Source organism: Saccopteryx leptura, chromosome 10, assembly GCF_036850995.1.
Source record: "Saccopteryx leptura isolate mSacLep1 chromosome 10, mSacLep1_pri_phased_curated, whole genome shotgun sequence".
NCBI classification, from domain to species: domain Eukaryota; kingdom Metazoa; phylum Chordata; class Mammalia; order Chiroptera; family Emballonuridae; genus Saccopteryx; species Saccopteryx leptura.
In genome coordinates, this window is record NC_089512.1 from 66,448,689 (window position 1) to 66,466,885 (window position 18,197).

At 34.1% G+C, this 18,197-nt stretch overlaps 1 non-coding gene across 1 annotated transcript; it reads left to right on the top strand.

The window, feature by feature from the left end:
- Nucleotides 1-17,764: 17,764 nt before the first annotated feature.
- On the top strand, nt 17,765-17,886 carry LOC136382712 (small nucleolar RNA SNORA26). The gene has a single exon (XR_010747330.1). It is a non-coding gene; the product is annotated as a small nucleolar RNA SNORA26 (small nucleolar RNA).
- Nucleotides 17,887-18,197: the final 311 nt, after the last annotated feature.

Below are 18,197 nucleotides of genomic sequence, written 5' to 3' on the forward strand. Positions count from 1 at the left end.
GTCGGAGGCAGAGGAAAGAAGCTGGGTTAGCGTGGATGGTCAAGCAGAAGAGAGAATATAGCAGCTCTGCCTGGGATCTTGGAAACAGGGCACATGCCCAAGTGGCGGGTTCCACTTAAGGTTACTGGTGCGGGGTGCCTGCATGAGCCGGCACCGCACCAGCAGCTTTGTGCATTCCCAGCTGTGCGATCACTGGCGGTGCGCGAGTGGTTCCACCTGGCACCACTGGAGTGGGTGCGCGCTTGCACAGGCTAGAAGGCTTAACCTGAGATTGTCAGTGATACACATCTGCATGGGCTGTTGCCAGCATCTTTGTGCATTCCTGGCTTCACAATCACCAGCTCGGGTGTGCACATGGGCCGGGATCCTTGGGCCTGGGGCTTCCTGGGCGGGGTGCCTCCCCAGGCTAATGCAGGCTTTTGAGTACATTCTCGGCTCTTACTGAGACCACAGGTGCTATGCGCCTGAGTGGGCGGGTGAAAGCCTCTGTGTGCATTGCTGGAGTTGTGGGGGCTCGCGCACACATGACTTTCTGTGGGCTTCCAAAAAGTGCACAAAGGAGAAGACTGTGGAGATTAGATGCGCAGCTCGCTGAGACATACTAGACCTGCCTGTGGGCCCTTAGAAAGGCACTAGGTCTAAAATAGGCTCCCTGCCCTGCCTGCTTTTGCTGGCAGCTCTGGTTGGCACAGCCTTACCCAAAACTGTGCTTTGAATGGTACTGGAGGAAGGAACTGGCTGCTCTTAGAACCTCCTACTCTGAAAAGAGTGGCTGGGCTGAACCTCACAGCTAAGTCCTCAGGCTACTAGCTCAGGTGGGAGAGACGTGGGGAGAGGCACTTGCAAAACTGAGACTCTCATTGTCAGAACCTCCAAGCCCTAACAAGCCCCACCTACCAATGGGACTGAGGCCCAACCAGCATCATTGCCACAGTGACACATCAGCAAACCTCTGCCCAAGAACCCCACAGGGACAAAACCTGTAGTACAGCTCCAACTGCGAAAGAAAAGGAAGAAGCTACCTCTCAAAACCAGGAAAAAATTATATTTTTATAACTTTTTTTTTCATTTTGATCATTTTATCTTCTTTCCTTTTCCTTTTGAACTTTATTATCCATAGTTGTTACATTTTTCATTATTGTTTTTTATGAGGATTTCATTTCAGAAAACTTTACCTTTTTTTTTCTTTTTCTCTCATTTGATATCACATCATTTATTATCAAAGTATTATATTTTGGCTTTATATTTTTCATTGCGGCATTTTACATGTTTTTTACTTCATTTTTTATCTCTTTTGTCATTTTTCCTCAGTTCCTGCCCCTTGTTCTCTGTAGTTTTTGTTCCACTTATCAATATAGAATTTTCATTTTTTCACTGTATATTTTCAATTTTTATTTTATTTTTTAATTATCTCATATTAGTGTTATTAACAATACCACTCTCAAATGCCATTAAGGGAAAAGAAATCAAATATCATGGATACAAAAGACAGAGATGTAGCTTAGATAGACAATGAAAAATCTCTAGAAAAAAATTTCAATTATAGAAATTAAATGACAGGGAATTCAAAATTGAAGTCCTAAAAATACTCAGAGAAATGCAAGAAAGCACAGAAAGGTAATTTAGAGAGTTCAAAAATAATTTAATGAACAAGGAGAATACTTCACCAAGGAAATTGAAACTATAAAAAGGAACCAAACAGAGATGAAAAACTCAATATATGAACTGAAAAATGATGTAACAAGCTCAGCTAATAGAACAGGCCAGATAGAGGAGAAAATTAGTGAAATAGAAGACAGGCAACTAGAGATACTACAGAGAGAAGAAAAGAGAGACTCATGAATTAAAAAGAAATGAGAAAGCCCTATAGGAATTGTCTGACTCCATCAGAAAGAACAACATAAGAATAATGGGTATATAGAAGGAGAAGAGAGAGAAAACAGAATGGAGAACATATTTAAAAACAGAATGGAGAACAAATAATTGATGAGAACATCCCAAGCCTGTGGAAAGAATTAGAGCCTCAAATCTAAGAAGCAAACAGAACACCAAGATACCTTAACCCAAACAGACCTACTCCAAGGAACATTGTAGTGAAATGATCACAAATCAATGACAAAGAAAAATCCTCAAGGCAGCCAGGGAAAAGACTACAACATATAAAGGAATGCCCATTAGGTTATCATCAGATTACTCAGCAGAAACTCTGCAAGCCAGAAGAGAGTGGACCCCAATATTTAAAGTACTAAAAGAGAGAAACTTCCAGTCAAGAATACTATATTCATCAAAGCTATCCTTCAAATACAAACATTCACAGATATAGAGAAGATGAAGGAATTTATCACCAGAAAGCCCCCATTTCAGGAAATACCAAAGGGGGTTATCTGATTAGATACAAAGAAAAAAACAAAACAAAATCACAAGTAAAAGTTCCAACAAGAGCACAATAAAAACAAGAATAATCTGTGACAACAAAAACAAAAAAGGGGAGAAGACAAAGTTTGGCAGTAGCAAAGGAGGAAGGAGTGAAAAAGCACTCATGAGATAATGTAGTATACTGAATATGATATATATTCTTTCAATTACCTAATGGTAACCACCCCTGAAAAAACCACTACAGAAACACATGGCTTAAAAAAAGAAGAAAAAGCCCTGGCTGGCTAGGTCAGTGGTAGAGCATTGGCCCGGTATGTGGAAGTCCCGAGTTTGATCCCTGACCAGGGCACACAGGAGAAATGCCCATCTGCTTCTCCACCCTTCCCCTCTATTTTCTCTCTATCTCTCTTTCCTTCCTGCAGCCAAAGCTCCATTGGAGCAAAGTTGGCCCAGGCACTAAGGATTGCTTCATGGTCTCTGCATCAGGCACTAAAATGGCTCCAGTTGCAATGGATCAATGCCCTGGATGGGCAGAGCATTGCCTCCTAGTGAGCATGCTGGGTGGATCCTGGTTGAGTGCATGTGAGAGTCTGTCTCTATGCCTCCCTGCTTCTCACTTCAGAAAAATATTACAAAAAAAAGAAGAAACAGAAGAAAGAAGTATAAAATGCAATCAAACAAAAACAAATGACAGAAAAACAAAAGAGAACAATCAAACAAGAAACAGAGCTAGCAGAAAGTAGTATATAAAATGGTAATAGGAAATCCTCAAGTGTCAATAATTACATTAAATGTAAATGGATTAAACTCACCAATAAAAAGACACAGAGTAGCAGAGTGGATCAAAAAAAAGAAAATCCAACTGTTTGCTGCCTTCAAGAAACACATCTGCCTGACCAGGTGGTGGCGCAGTGGATAGAGTGTCAGACCAGGATGCAAAGGACCCCGGTTTGAGACCCCGAGGTTGCCATCTTGAGTGCGGGCTCATCTGGTTTGAGCAAAGCTCGCCAGCTTGAGCCCAAGGTCGCTGGCTTGAGCAAGGGGTTACTCAGTCTGCTGAAGGCCCACAGTCAAGGCACATATGAGAAAGCAATCAATGAACAACTAAGGTGTCGCAACAAAAAACTAATGATTGATGCTTCTCATATCTCTCCATTCTTGTCTGCCTGTCCCTATCTATTCCTCTCTCTGACTCTCTCTCTGTCTCTGTAAGAAAAAAAGAAAAATATATAAATATAAAAATTAAAAAAAATTAAAGAAACACATCTAAGCTACAAGGATAAAAACAGACTCAAAGTGAAAGGCTGAAAAATGATTCTCCAAGCAAATAATATCCAAAGAAAAGCAGGTGTAGCCATACATATCTAACAATGCTGACTACAAGACAACAAAGGTAATCAGAGACAAAGATGGTCATTACATAATGATAAAAGGGACATTGAATCAAGAAGACATAACACTTCTTAATATATATGCACCAAACCAAGGAGCACCAAAGAATATAAGACATCTACTAACTTATCTAAAACTTAAAACTGACAAAAATATAATTATACTTGGAGACCTCAATATACTGCTGATGGCACTAGATCGTTCATCCAAACAAAAAATCAATAAAGAAAAATGGGCCTTAAAGAAAACACTAGAACAATTGGATATGATAGACATCTACAGGACATTTCACCCCAAAACGTCACAATATACATTTTTCTCCAGTTTACATGAAACATTCTCAAGAATTGACATATGTTGGGCCACAAAACTAATATCAACAAATTCAGATAGATTGAAATTATACCAAGCATATTATCTGACCATAAAGCTTTGAAACTAGAATTTAACTGCAAAAAAAAAAAAAAAAAAAAAAAAAAGTAAACAAACCCACAAAAATGTGGAAGTTAAACAACATACTTCTAAAAAACAACAGGGTCAAAAAAAGAAATAAAAGCAGAGATCAAAAGACACATACAGACAAACGAAAATGACAACACGACATATCAAAATTTCTGGGATGCAGTAATAAGAGGAAAGTTCATATTACTACAGGCTTATATGAACAAACAAGAGAGAGCCCAAGTAAACAACTTAACATCACATCTTAAAAAACTAGAAAAAGAAGAACAAAGGCAACCCAAAACCAGCAGAAGAAAGGAAATAATAAAAATCAGAGCAGAAATAAATGAAATAGAGAATAGAAAAACTATAGAAAAATCAATAAAACAAGAAGCTGGTTCTTTGAAAAGACCAACAAAATTGACAAACCCTTGGGAAGACTCACTAAGGATAAAAGAGAAAGGACTTATATAAACAAAATCCAAAATGAAAGAGAAATTACCACAGATATTATAGATATACAAGGAATTATTGTAAAATATTATGAAAAACTATATGCCACCAAATTTAACAATCTAGAAGAAATAGATAAATTCCAAATTCCTAGAACAATACAACCTTCCTAGACTAATTCACAAAGAAATGTAAAGCCTAAATAGACCCATAAGCAGAGAGGAAATAGAAACAACTATCAAAAACCTCCCAAAAAATAAATTCTGAGGCCAGATGGCTATACTAGTGAATTCTATAAAACATAGATAGAAAATTTGGTTCTTATTCTACTCAAAGTCTTCCAAAAAATTGAAGAAGAAGCAATACTTCCAAACACATTTTATGAGGCCAACATAAGCCTCACACCAAAACCTGGCAAGGACAACACAAAGAAAGGAAACTATAGACCAATATCTCTAATGAATACAGATGCTAAAATCCTAAACAAAATACTTGCAAATCGAACACAATAACACATTAAAAAAATCATTTATCGTGATCAAGTGGGATTCATCCCAGAATCATAAGGATGGTTCAATATACATAAAAATACCTAATACACCATATCAACAAAACAAAGAATAAAAACTATATGATTCTATCAATAGACACAGAAAAGGCATTTGATAAAATACGACATCATTTTATGTTTAAAACACTCAACAAAATGGATATAGAAGAAAAATATCTCAACATAATAAAGGCCATTTATGACAAACCAGCTAACAGCATATTAAATGGCAAAGAACTGAAAAATTTTCCTCTAAAATCAGGACAAGGCTGCTCACTCTCTCCTCTCCTATTCAATGTAGTGCTGGGCATTCTAGCCAGAGCAATCAGACAAGAGAAAGAAATAAAAGGCATTTATATTGGCAAAGAAGAATAAAGGATTCTGTTTTTGCTGATGATATGATCCTGTAGATAAAAAACCCCAGAGACTCCACAAAAAGATATTAGAAACAATAAACCAATACAATAAGGTCGCAGGATACAAAATTAACATACAGAAATCAATTGCATTCTTATATGCCAACAATGAAACTTCAGAAAATGAACTAAAAAAAAAAAAAATCCCTTTTACTGTTGCAACAACAAAAAATACCTAGGAATAAACATATCAAAGAATGTAAATGACCTAAATCATTAAAACTACAAAGCATTGTTAAAGGAAATTAAAATAAATACAATGGAAAAATATTCCTTGTTGTTGAAAAGGAAGAATAAATATAGTCAAAATGACCATATTACCCAAAGCAATATACAAATTTAATGCAAGTCCCATCAAAATTTCAATGTCATTTTTTAAAGAAATGCAAAAAATCATCAGGTTTATACAAAAATATAAAAAACCCCAAATTGCCATAGTAATCCTATGGAAAAAGAATGAAGCTGGGGGCATCACAATACCAGACTTCAAATTATAGTACAGAGCCACAATAATCAAAACAGCATGGTATTGGCAGAAAAATAGACACTCAGACTAATGGAACAGAATAGAGAGCCCAGAAATAAAACCACCTTTAATATATATATGGTCAAATCATCTTTAATAAAGGAGCCAAAAACATACAATGGAGAAACAAAAGCCTCTTCAATAAATGGCCTGGGAAAACTGGAGAGCCATGTGCAAAAAAATAAAACTCAATTACAGTTTTTCTCCTTGTACCAAAATTAATTCAAAGTGGATTAAAAACCTAAATATAAAATCTGAAATAATAAATTACATAGAAGAAAACATAGGTACTAAACTCATGGACCTTGGCCATAAAGAACTTTTTATGAATTTGACTCCAAAAGCAAGGGAAGTAAAAACAAAGATAAATGAATGGGACTACATCAGACTAAGAAGCTTTTGTACAGCAAATGAACCTGACAACAAAACTAACAGACAGCCAACTAAGTGGGAGATGATATTTTTGAACAACAGCTCAGATAAGGGCCTAATATTCAAAATATATGATACAAAGAACTCACAAAACTCAACAACAAACAAGCAAACAATCCAATAAAAAAAATGGAAAGAGGACATGAACAGACACTTCTCCCAAGAAATACCAACTTACACCATTCACAAAAATAAACTCAAAATGGATAAAAGACTTAAATGTAAGTTATAAACATCTTAGAAGAAAACATAGGCAGTAAGCTAACCGACATCTCTCGCAGCAATATATTAGCTGATTTATCTCCATGGGCAAGTGAAATAAAATACAGGATAAACAAATGATGACTTGGATGGACCTTGTTAACATTATACTAAATGAAATAAGTAAATCAGAAAAAACTAAGAACTGTATGATTCCATTCATAGGTGGAATACAAAATTGATTTATTTCACTCAGTATAATGTTATCAAGGTCCATCCGTTTTGTTGTTGTAAATGATTCTATGTTACCATTTCTTATGGCTGAGTAGTATTCCATAGTGTATATGTACCACATCTTTTTTATCCAGTCTTCTATTGAAGGGCTTTTTGGTTGTTTCCATGTCTTGGTCACTGTGAACAATGCTGCGATGTACAGGGGGCTGCATGTGTCTTTAAAATTAACTGTCTAAATTTTTAAAATGTCTAAATTTTTAAAAAAACTGCAAATGAATGAATCTTTCTAGATGAATATATCCCTAATCTTTGGCATTGGTATTTCTACAGGTCAAGTTCAACAAAATTTGGGCTCACAATAGAAAGGAAATCACCAAACACAAAATGAAATTAGGCATTATGAGTGAGAGAACAAACAATGAAGGTTCAATTCTACACCTGAAGAGTATCAATCATGGGATTTCAGACATGAATTGTAAAATACTAATGTAGTGTAAGTTTAAGTAAGTAAAAATAAACAAGCAAAGAAAGATAGTCAGGACTGACCAACCTACTGAATGCTTAAAAATAAAAAATGTAACTGTTAAAAATTAAACTTAATAAATAGGCTGGACACTGCTAAAGAAAGAATGAGAGAACTAAAGGAAAAATCCAAGGAAATTACTCAAACATACTAGATTGTGATGGAGATGCAAAATGTGAACAGTGAAGCTCTATGGAGACAAGAATAAGAAGGTCTAGTACTCTATCAGCCTAAGTGTCAGAAAAACAGACTAGACACAATGGTGAAGGAGAGAGAATGTTTGAAATTTTTCTACATTTTACAAGGGATATGATATGAGTTCACAAGTCTAAAAGCACAACATATAAAATGCAGAGATAAAAAAGGTAGACAACTGTAATAAAACTACAGAACATTAAAGTCAAAAGAAATATTTTTAAAAGTTGCTCAAGAGAAAGGATAAATTAAATGAATGCAAATTAGACAACAGAGGCCTGAGAAGCAACAAGAGAAGCAAGCAGGTAAAAGATATTCAGTCAGGAGAGCAAATGATCATTAACCTATACTGTGAAACCAGCTAAACTATCTTTTGAGAAAAAAAGTGGAATACAGGACAGATTTATTTTCTGGGTGAGTTTTTTTAAAATTATGTTTCTTCTTTAAATAAAACTGGTGGCTTCATTTTAGCCTGAAATTTTCTTTGTTAAAAGTTTTTATTTACATGTTCAATCTTTAAGATAGATGTAACTTCCTTCTTATGTAACAAAAAAAGTTGTGTTTTTCAGAGTTTTAAAATTTTATCAAAAGTTACGAATTTATTAGCATATAGAAAATTTTCAAAATATTCTGTTATCTTTTGGGATATATAGTGATATTCCTTCTTTCATTACTGATATTATTTATATCTTATCTCTTTTTGTTGTTCAAAATTATTGAGGCTTTATAACTTTTCTACACTTTTGGGACTGTTGATCCTATTTTATTTTTCTTTTCCATTTCAGTTTTTTCTGCTCTCAGCCTTATTCCTCTTTCTCTTCCTTTTAAATTGCTGTTTTCTTCTAATCCATTGAGACCACTGCTCTGGATGGATTCTCTTTCTTCTTTTTTAAACACTGGCTTTTTTCAGTGATTTTTAAAAAAATTCTTAATTTATTGATTTTTAGAAAGACAGGAAAAAGAGGACAGGGGGAGAGAGAGAGATAAGGAGGAAGAGAGAGGGAGAAGGCGGTAGAGAGAAAGAGAGAGAGAGAGACAGAGAGACAGAGAAATACCAATATGTTGTTCCTCTTATTCATGTCACCAGTGGATGATTCCTGTATGTGCCCTGACTCAGAAATTGAACCTGAAACCTTGTCATGTGGTACAGTTCTCTAACCAGCTTAGCTACCTGACCAGAGACCCCCTTTTAAAAAAACTGATCTTATTGGGGTGACATTGCTTAACAAAATTATACAGGTTTTAGCTGCCCAATTCTACAATGTATCGTTGTACACAGTATTGTGTGTTTATCCCACAAGTCAAGTCTTCATCTGTCACCATTTATCCTCCCATACCCACTACCACCTCCTCCCTCCTCCCACACTGTCAACCTGCTCCCTATGATTTGTTTCTTTACTCATATATGAAATCTAATAATTCTCTGTCTTTTTGATGCTCTAACATATATTGTGTAACTTGGTACTTTTGAAAGCCCATACCTGGACTAGCAGCATCAGCATTACCCAGAAACTTGTCAGAAATGCAATTTATTGGGCCTAGTCTTAACTCAGTTAAAATTAGAATTCTGGGGGTGGGGGTCAGTAATCTGTAGTATTATAAAATGTTTGCATTCAATTACAGAAAATTATCCATAACAGCTAATCAAATTAATAAGTAGATTTAACACTAAGCTAAACACTGTAAATGCTGGTGAAATAAGTATTTTTCTATCAGAAAAAAATTATTATTACAGAAATATTTACTGAGCTATGTTTGGTAAAGAAAACCCTGGCCATATCGATATGAAGAACACAAAAAGCCAAACCTCACCAAACACAAAACTCTGACTAAAGTTCAATGGCTGATCACTCTCATTCTAAATACAAGGCTCAAAATTCAATCATAAGGTTTTCTAGAATTTTGATCCACTCTTGTTTTCTTATTTCAAGTGCTCATGCTAAAATATGGAAAATATATTTTCTTAGCCATTGTTGTGTATTTCAAATTGCATAAAAGAAACTTGCTCATGATAATCAGGCACTAAGTTCCTTACAAGTAATACATAAAGAGGTAAGATTTTTAGCTATTTTCTTGAGTTACTAAAAAAATAATTTTGACTAGACATTAACAAAAGAATAAAGCCACCAGTACTATCATCCTAAACAGATGGTTTCAAATAGTTGGAATGCTATTCTTTGCATGGTTCAGTAGTGCCTGAAATAACATTTATACCCATAAATTCAAAGAGAAAAGCAAGTAGACAAATCAGATATAGTGCTGAGTGAGCTTCACTTGCAGTTGGTACAGAGACTGTCCTACCAGTGGCAGTCAACCTGGTCCCTACCGTCCACTAGTGGGTGTTCCAGTTTTCATGGTGAGTAGTAGCAGAGCAACCAAAGTATAAATAAAAAGATAGATTTAACTATAGTAAGTTGTTTTATAAAGATTTATTCTGCCAAACTTAACAAAAATCCTACATAAAGTACTTGGTAAGTAATTATTATATGCTTTAACTTGCTGTAACTGCTTTATAAATTTTATAAAGTAAAGTTACTTCCCTACTTTATAAATCACCATTACTATGGAACCGGTGGGCGGTTAGAAAATCTTACAACTAACAAAGATACAAAAGTGGGTGGTAGGTATAGAAAGGTTGACTACCCCTAGTCCTACATTCAAAGGAAATGTCCACAACCAGCAACACATTCTGTATTTCTGAATTCAGCTTTCAATCTTCATGGAGAATATGCCAGAGTGGCAGTACCAGTAGATAAAGACAAAACATTTTAGTCATTTGAATTTTCAAGGAAAGGTATCAGTGAGAGAAAATTACTGTGAAATGCCAATATCCTTTTAAAATGTAGAGTAAAAAATTTGCAATTTACTTATCTCCACTGTGTAATTCAGGCAATACAAAACAAAACAAACAAACAAACCTTCTTGTCCGCTTGATTATCAGGCTGCGCCTTCATTATCAGTAGTTCTCACCAGTACACCTAAACTCACAACTCTGGAATTTTTTACCAGGAAACCAAATGTGTTTATATTTTCATAAGGAGAAAAAAATCTGACCAAGACTTTAAATATAACAAAAAACATTTTATTTTTTAAACTAAAATGAAGCAAAAGAAATACCTCAGACCTGCAAATTGCTGTGAGTTTGACTACAATTGTTGACATTTTTCAATGAGTTCAGAAAGATCTTTTTTTCCTTTTCTTCACTAAATCACTACAGATTGAGTCACATTTAACCTTTTATACTCTTTCTTTTTAAAAGTCTGCCCAGAACATTTCTGAAAGAAATATAAGTAATACAAGATAACAAGAAAACAAAATTATCAGGATCACCTAAAATAATAAATTTTAAATTTACACAGAAAAGTTAAAACTCCATAAATCTTATATGTCACTGTTACAAGGAAAATTATTTAAATAAAAATATTATTTAATTTAGAAAAAACACAGAAATAATATGTTTTAAACCCTAATCAGTAACCATTATTTTTTCTATAATAATAGAGAATATTGTTTATTTTGTGTGTGGCAATACTTTTATTAGAGAGTCTATGAATATTTATTTCAACTATTTATATAGTAAAATATGAATATTTTATATAATTTTACTCCTAGTTATACTCAAATTTTTCTATAGTAAATGCATATTTTGAAATATACTAAGGAATTTGTCAAATGTGTTTGTTCATTTGTGCCTTATTTATTAAGTAGATCTAAGCAAAATATTTTATTCACATAAATATCAATGACATATAAATTTATGCTATACAGATTGGATTTTATTTGTCAAGTTTGGGCAGAACATAGAGACTCCTTGAAATATGTATAACAACTAATACATGTTACCTTTAATAACACATATATCTGCTCTATCTTTTTTTTTTTCTATTTTTTTTTAATGAAATTGTTTGACAGATATTTATATTTAAATTTTTCTTTTATTAATTTTTTTTTTTTAGAGAAGAGAGAGAGAGAAAGAGAGAGAGAGAGAGAGAGAGAGAGAGAAGGGGGAGGGAGAAGCAGGAAGCATCAACTCCCATATGTGCCTTGACCAGGCAAGCCCAGGGTTTTGAACCGGCGACCTCAGCGTTCCAGGTCGACGCTTTATCCACTGCACCACCACAGGTCAGGCCATATCTGCTCTATCTTAAAAACTCTTATAACTACATGTAAGCATACAGCATGGAGACTAATTTAAAAGACACCAACAATATTTTCATGGATAGAATATTTTCATTGTTAAGAATACCTGCTGTAAATCATGTTACATGTCCTCTGGTAATTACATGTTACATGTTTAAGTATTAGCTTTGAGAAGGACTAATAATCTTTCTAAATTCTATACAAGGTTAACAATGCATAAAATATAAGAGAAAGTAAACATGCATTTAAAGTAGAACAAAAACTAAACAAAACAGTGAGATATCAAGACAAATATTTATAAACAGTGACTGTGGTGCACTGACATGTCTTATTAATACTCTTTCCCTTGTTGTTCATTTTGGTCATTACGCAGATGAAACTGTTGTTGCAAGCTGTTCATTCATTGTGGGTGTGTGTACACTGTGGTAAAGAAGTCCCATGCCACTGATAAACTCTCAGAGGCTCTAGGCCAAGGATTTTATGCTCCAGTGGAGACATTTTTGCCAGGTACATGTTCTCAATAATATCATATCCTACATGCTAATTAAAAGCCTATCATAGCTTATAGAATTTATTTTTTCAAATGGACAAATGTGTTGGTTATTATCAATATGTTATAAAAAAAGAAACTTGGGACTTGGGATTTTAAAAAATTTTCTTAAAGTGTAAATCAGTAGTATACTACTAAAACTGCCAAACCTATTTCTTTTTAATCTGGATATGTTACTTATAAAGAAATAGAATATGTGAGATAAGTAATAAAAATCATTTTTGATAGTAGAAAGATAACTAGATTTTGAATCAGAATAATTTTCTTCTATTTTTGAAAAAGTTTTTAAATTTTTCTGCCCCTTACATGCCTTATCTATAAAATTAAAATAAGGATATGGGTAAATATATGTGAACAATGTCTTAGGAAGTATAAGTTTATTGAAAAAAAAAAGTTATTGTTATTTCTTTCTTGGTATTTGTGTATTACTTTTAAAATACTATTTAAAATATTTAAAAATTCATAATCATTAATATATGACATTATTGTGGAACCTACTTTCTAGTGACCTCTCAAGACTTGTTTTCTCATTTTAATTGATTTATTTTAATACCAATCAATTATATATAAGATAATTTTTATTTGATTAATTTAATATGTTTGAGTTAAAGAGAATTTAATGGAGGAAAGATAAGGTAACAAATCCATAGATTTTCAACTTTATAAGTAAATTCCGAAAAAACAGCTACACTTATATTCACTTAATTTTCTGAGAACTCAACACTGTTCAAAATGCTAACCACACAGTGATGTATCTGATGTGGGTGCTTCCTCTGTGCATCTCATAGTCTAGTAGAGGAGGCAAGTGTATCCTCGTAATAGCCACAGAACTTATATCAGACACACAGTGTAATGGAGAAAGACCCACTTCACATTTAGTCTAACAAGCAGTAGGTAAATAAAGGTTGATTTATTTGCTTACTCTACACAAAGTATAGTAGTCCCTTGCCATATTGCAGCTCACTTTTCATGGTGTCACCGTATCATGGATTTTTAAATTGTATATATCTAATTTTGTATCATGGATTTTTTGTTATATTGAGGGATTTTGCGGTATATAAGTATTTTTGTATATTTATTATTTTAATTATTTTTGCAGTAAAATAAGCAAAATAAGTGTAAGAAAGGTTTATAAGAGTGTGGTCAGGGTTTATAAAACTTTAAAATATATATAAATAATAAAATATAAGGTCACTACTTAGCAGATTTTCGCCTATCATGAGAGGTTCTGGAACTGAGCCCCTGTGATAGACGAGGGACCACTGTATTATCTTGCTACAAATTTCACTTCTGGAATGAATTTGTGCAGTAACATATGAAAAAATTAAGATGACTATGTATTTGTAGAAGGGGTTTTGTTTTTAGCCTTGATTAATATGCAAATAACATCACCTGCCCATTCTTTAACAGATATACAATCTTTTATGTCAACTAGCTATATGCAATTTATCCACACTTTCCCGAATATTCAAAATTTAAGAAGAGTGAAAGTAAATGACTCACTCTCCAACTTAGGATATAGTAAGTCTTTTTATTTTGGATTGATTAGGGCATAAAAGTTGTGTGTTCCCACATCATTTACAAAATGTGTGTTGAATAACAAAATTCACTCTAGATGAAAGAAAATGAGTAATTTAGAAGACTTTGTATTTTATCCCAATATTTTTTACTGAAAATGGACAAAATAGCATAGATTGTATGGGCATGACTGTGTTTATTTCTATGTACAATAAATTAAAATGTTGATCATCTATTTTGCTATGCTGTGAACCAGAATAGGTACTGATATAAACATCTTAGTTTGTTGTAAATATAAACAGTGAAAAACAATATGTAAAAAGATTAAACAATATTCTGTGTAAGGAAAATTACTCTTTCTTATGTTATGACATAAGGAGAGAAAAAATGTTTTGATTTAAAAATCTGTCAGCTATCATGTAATTTAATATGTAGTGACATATATTGCTACAAGGTATATATTAACATTAAAGACCCAAACCCCAATGATTAATATTATAGTGATGACAGAATAAGATGCCTAATTTTAATCCACTGTTTATCTGTAGAGTAATTTATAGATCACTCGACATGTTTTAATAGCAGACATAAAAAGATATCCTCAAATACACACTTGCTTTCAAGAGCTGACATTTGCAGTTACAAATACAAAGGAATACCAAGGGTTTCCTTCATTGGATATGTATACAAATAGCTAGTCATCCCATACGCAGTTTATAAAAAGTGATCTATTAATAACAAAACTGTTTCAAAGACCCAGGGCCTCTTAAAATTCTAGTTGAATATCAAGGAGTTGACTTAAAATAAGAGCTGAAACACAAAGAGTGGACAACACATTGATTTGCCTGCCAAATATAGTTTTGCCATCATAAATCTCAGGCTGACAACTGCACAAAGCTTTCTTCACCCAAACACTGCCAAGTAAGGGCGTTTATTCACTGATTGGCTGATAGTCACCATGACAACTGATGCCACAATTAGACAAGTACAATCTCACTTTCAAACATGCACACAATTCATTAATTCAGCCGTACTCTGTTGATGATATACTGTGAGGGAAATATTTAATACTATTCAGAGGCTGATATATTTTCCTCTTATCTTGGGTAAAAAAATATAAGAAGTGATGAAAACAACCATTTAATTAGACTGAAGTAAGTTTGACAAACAACTCAGAGTGAATTTAAGAATTTTATAATTTTGTAAGTGTCTCATTCTGTAAACTGAATGACTATTGAGTTAACCTTAAAGTAATTTCTCGATGGACCCCTTTAAAAAAAGGTGGGAGAGAATGAGAGTCTTATTTTCTACATACTAAATAAGATGACAACTATTTCTTTGGCACTCAATAAGAAATAATTTTACTCAATGTTGAATGATTTTTAAATTTAACAGATATTTATCTGTAGAAACCACAATGAAAATTGCAAAAGGAGTCATTTATTTATCCTTTGTCTATATAAAAACTGTATTTACTATAGAATTTTTAAAAGATAGACTGACAGTACAGATTCAGACTCGAAGCATGAAAGTTGTTTAATATAAATAAAAACTGTGTATATCAATTTTTCCTTAATATTAATCCATCCAGTCTTATCAATGAAACTCCTGAAAATGAAATGCTGATATTTTTAAGTCCATTTCTTCACATTGTGATCAAAAGGGTGTGTGAAAACACAGCTAATGAGTTAAAATCATACAGTAAAAGGCTAGAACCAAGTTATTAGTTTTATGTCAGAGATGTGGGGTAGGGGAAGGTGGGAAAAAATTTTTCTTTATATATTCTTCAAAATTTATTTTATTACAGTGAAGTTTAGTTTTTAACTTTAATTACAAGATTCAATAAAGTACTAAAATGATTGTGAAATTATTAAAAAATCAGAGAAACAAAGTATATTATGTTTAATATGGTCTTATTTTATTTTATCTGTATCATATATGTCAGTGCCTATCTGTGTATGTGTGATTAAACTGAAAAAAAGACTAGAAGAAAATATACAGTGTGTCTGTAAAGTCATGGCGCACTTTTGACCGGTCACAGGAAAGCAAGAAAAGATAATAAAAATGTGAAATCTGCACCAAATAATAGGACAACTCTCCCAGTTTCATACCTATTCTGTGCAGTTCAATGTGGGCTCACACACAGATCTTTTAGGGCTTCTTAGGTAGCTATCCTGTATAGCCTCTACAGACTCATCACTGACTGATGGTCTACCAGAATGGGGTTTCTCCACCAAACTGCTGGTTTCCTTCAACTGCTTATTCCACTGAGTAATGTTATTCCTATGTGGTGGTGCTTCGTTATAAACGCACCGATATTCACATTGCACTTTGGTCACGGATTCGAATTTAGCGAGCCACAGAACACATTGAACTTTCCTCTGTACCATCCACATCTCGACTGACATGGCCGTGGGCTGCTCTGCTGTATACACGGTGTTACGTCATCATCTGCGCATGAGCACATGCTGCCACTCATCCTACAGAAACTGAGAGGGTTTTCCTTTTATTTGGTGCAGATTTCACATTTCTATCATCTTTTATGGCTTTCCTGTGACCGGTCAAAAGTGCACCATGACTTTATGGACACACTGTACTAAATTGTTACTATGGATTATCCCTGTGTAGTGGGATTGTTAGGTTCAAGGAAGTGTGCTGTGGCTGCCAGAGTCTAACTTTTAGAAAAAAAAGGAACAGGGAAGTGCTGACAAGGTCCCTGTGAGGCTGAGAACAAAGACATCCTGCATTTTATGAGTCAGAGACCCTTATCAGAAATTTATGTGTGAAATTCTCCACTGAGCTATGCCCCCCCTGCTATGCGGCACATGACCTCTCTAGCGAATAGCTAACTGCCACATCTGCTTCTGTATAATGCTTGCTCAGCCTAGATAGCCACCCTATAAAAAGGAGCCATTTTAGAAGCTCGGGGCTGCAGTGTTCCCTTGCGTGGGTTGCCTGCAGTCCCTGTGCAGGTTTGCGGGCTGCAGTGCTCCCTTGCGTGGGTTGCCTGCAGTCCCTGCGCAGGTTTGCGGGCTGCAGTGCTCCCTTGCGTGGGTTGCCTGCAGTCCCTGTGCAGGTTTGCGGGCTGCAGTGCTCCCTTGCGTGGGTTGCCTGCAGTCCCTGCGCAGGTTTGTGGGCTGCAGTGCTCCCTTGCGTGGGTTGCCTGCAGTCCCTGCGCAGGTTTGCAATAAAACTTATAAAATTCATTTTGGGTTTGCTGTGGCCTGTCTCCTGGGATGTAACAGGATTATTTTATATTTTCTTCTTACTCATTTGTATTGTTGACAATGAGAATAATTTAATTATTTTATTAAAAGTATTATGTAATAATAAAAATGAGTGAATGAAACATTTGTTTCTTACCTTCCATGTGTAATACGTATTGTTAGGAAGCAAAGGAGATACAAAGAAGAAAAATCTCTGTTTTCAAGATCATTAAAATTTAATGGAGAAACACAATATAAATATAAAAAACTATAACATAATGTAAAGAATAAGAATGATGATTGCACAGTCATTCAAAATAATCATCATATACCTTTTCAAAGATATGTTATTAATATATTAATTAATTAATACTACTTTTTTGGCAAAGCATAAAGACTAAATTATTTGATCCATGTATAATCTGAATGTTTAAAAATTGAATTTATTTAGGCAATTAAAGAAGAAAAACAATTTCAAAATCATTTAAAGAAAAACAACAATTTTAACAATAATCAAAATCATTTCTTTTTAAAAACATTTAAACATAAAATATTTTATTTTATTCGTTGACTCTGAGTGTAACTAAAAATGTTCATTTTAAAAATATCACTCAGCCCTTTAAGGCTGACGCAGTGCCTTAGGAGGCTAACACAGAGGGTAAAGTAAGTCTCCATAAAACCCAGAGAAGAGATGGGTAAAACTCGCCTTTGGATCCTGTCTGGAGCCACAGTTGAAAAAATATATATATATATCTCAGCCATTGCCTGACCTGTGGTGGCACAGTGGATAAACTGTCAACCTGGAAACGCTGAGGTTGCCAGTTCAAAACCCTGGGCTTGCCTGGTCAAGGCACATATGGGGAGTTGATGCTTCCTACTCCTCCCACCTTCTCTCTCTCTCTCTCTCTCTCTCTAATGAATAAAAAAAAAAATCTCAGCCATTAATGAGGTAGCATAAGTTAACACCCATATTTACAATCACTTTTACATGCTTGTTTCCTAGTAATCACATAAATTCCCTAGTAGCTAAGGGGTTTCCATCAC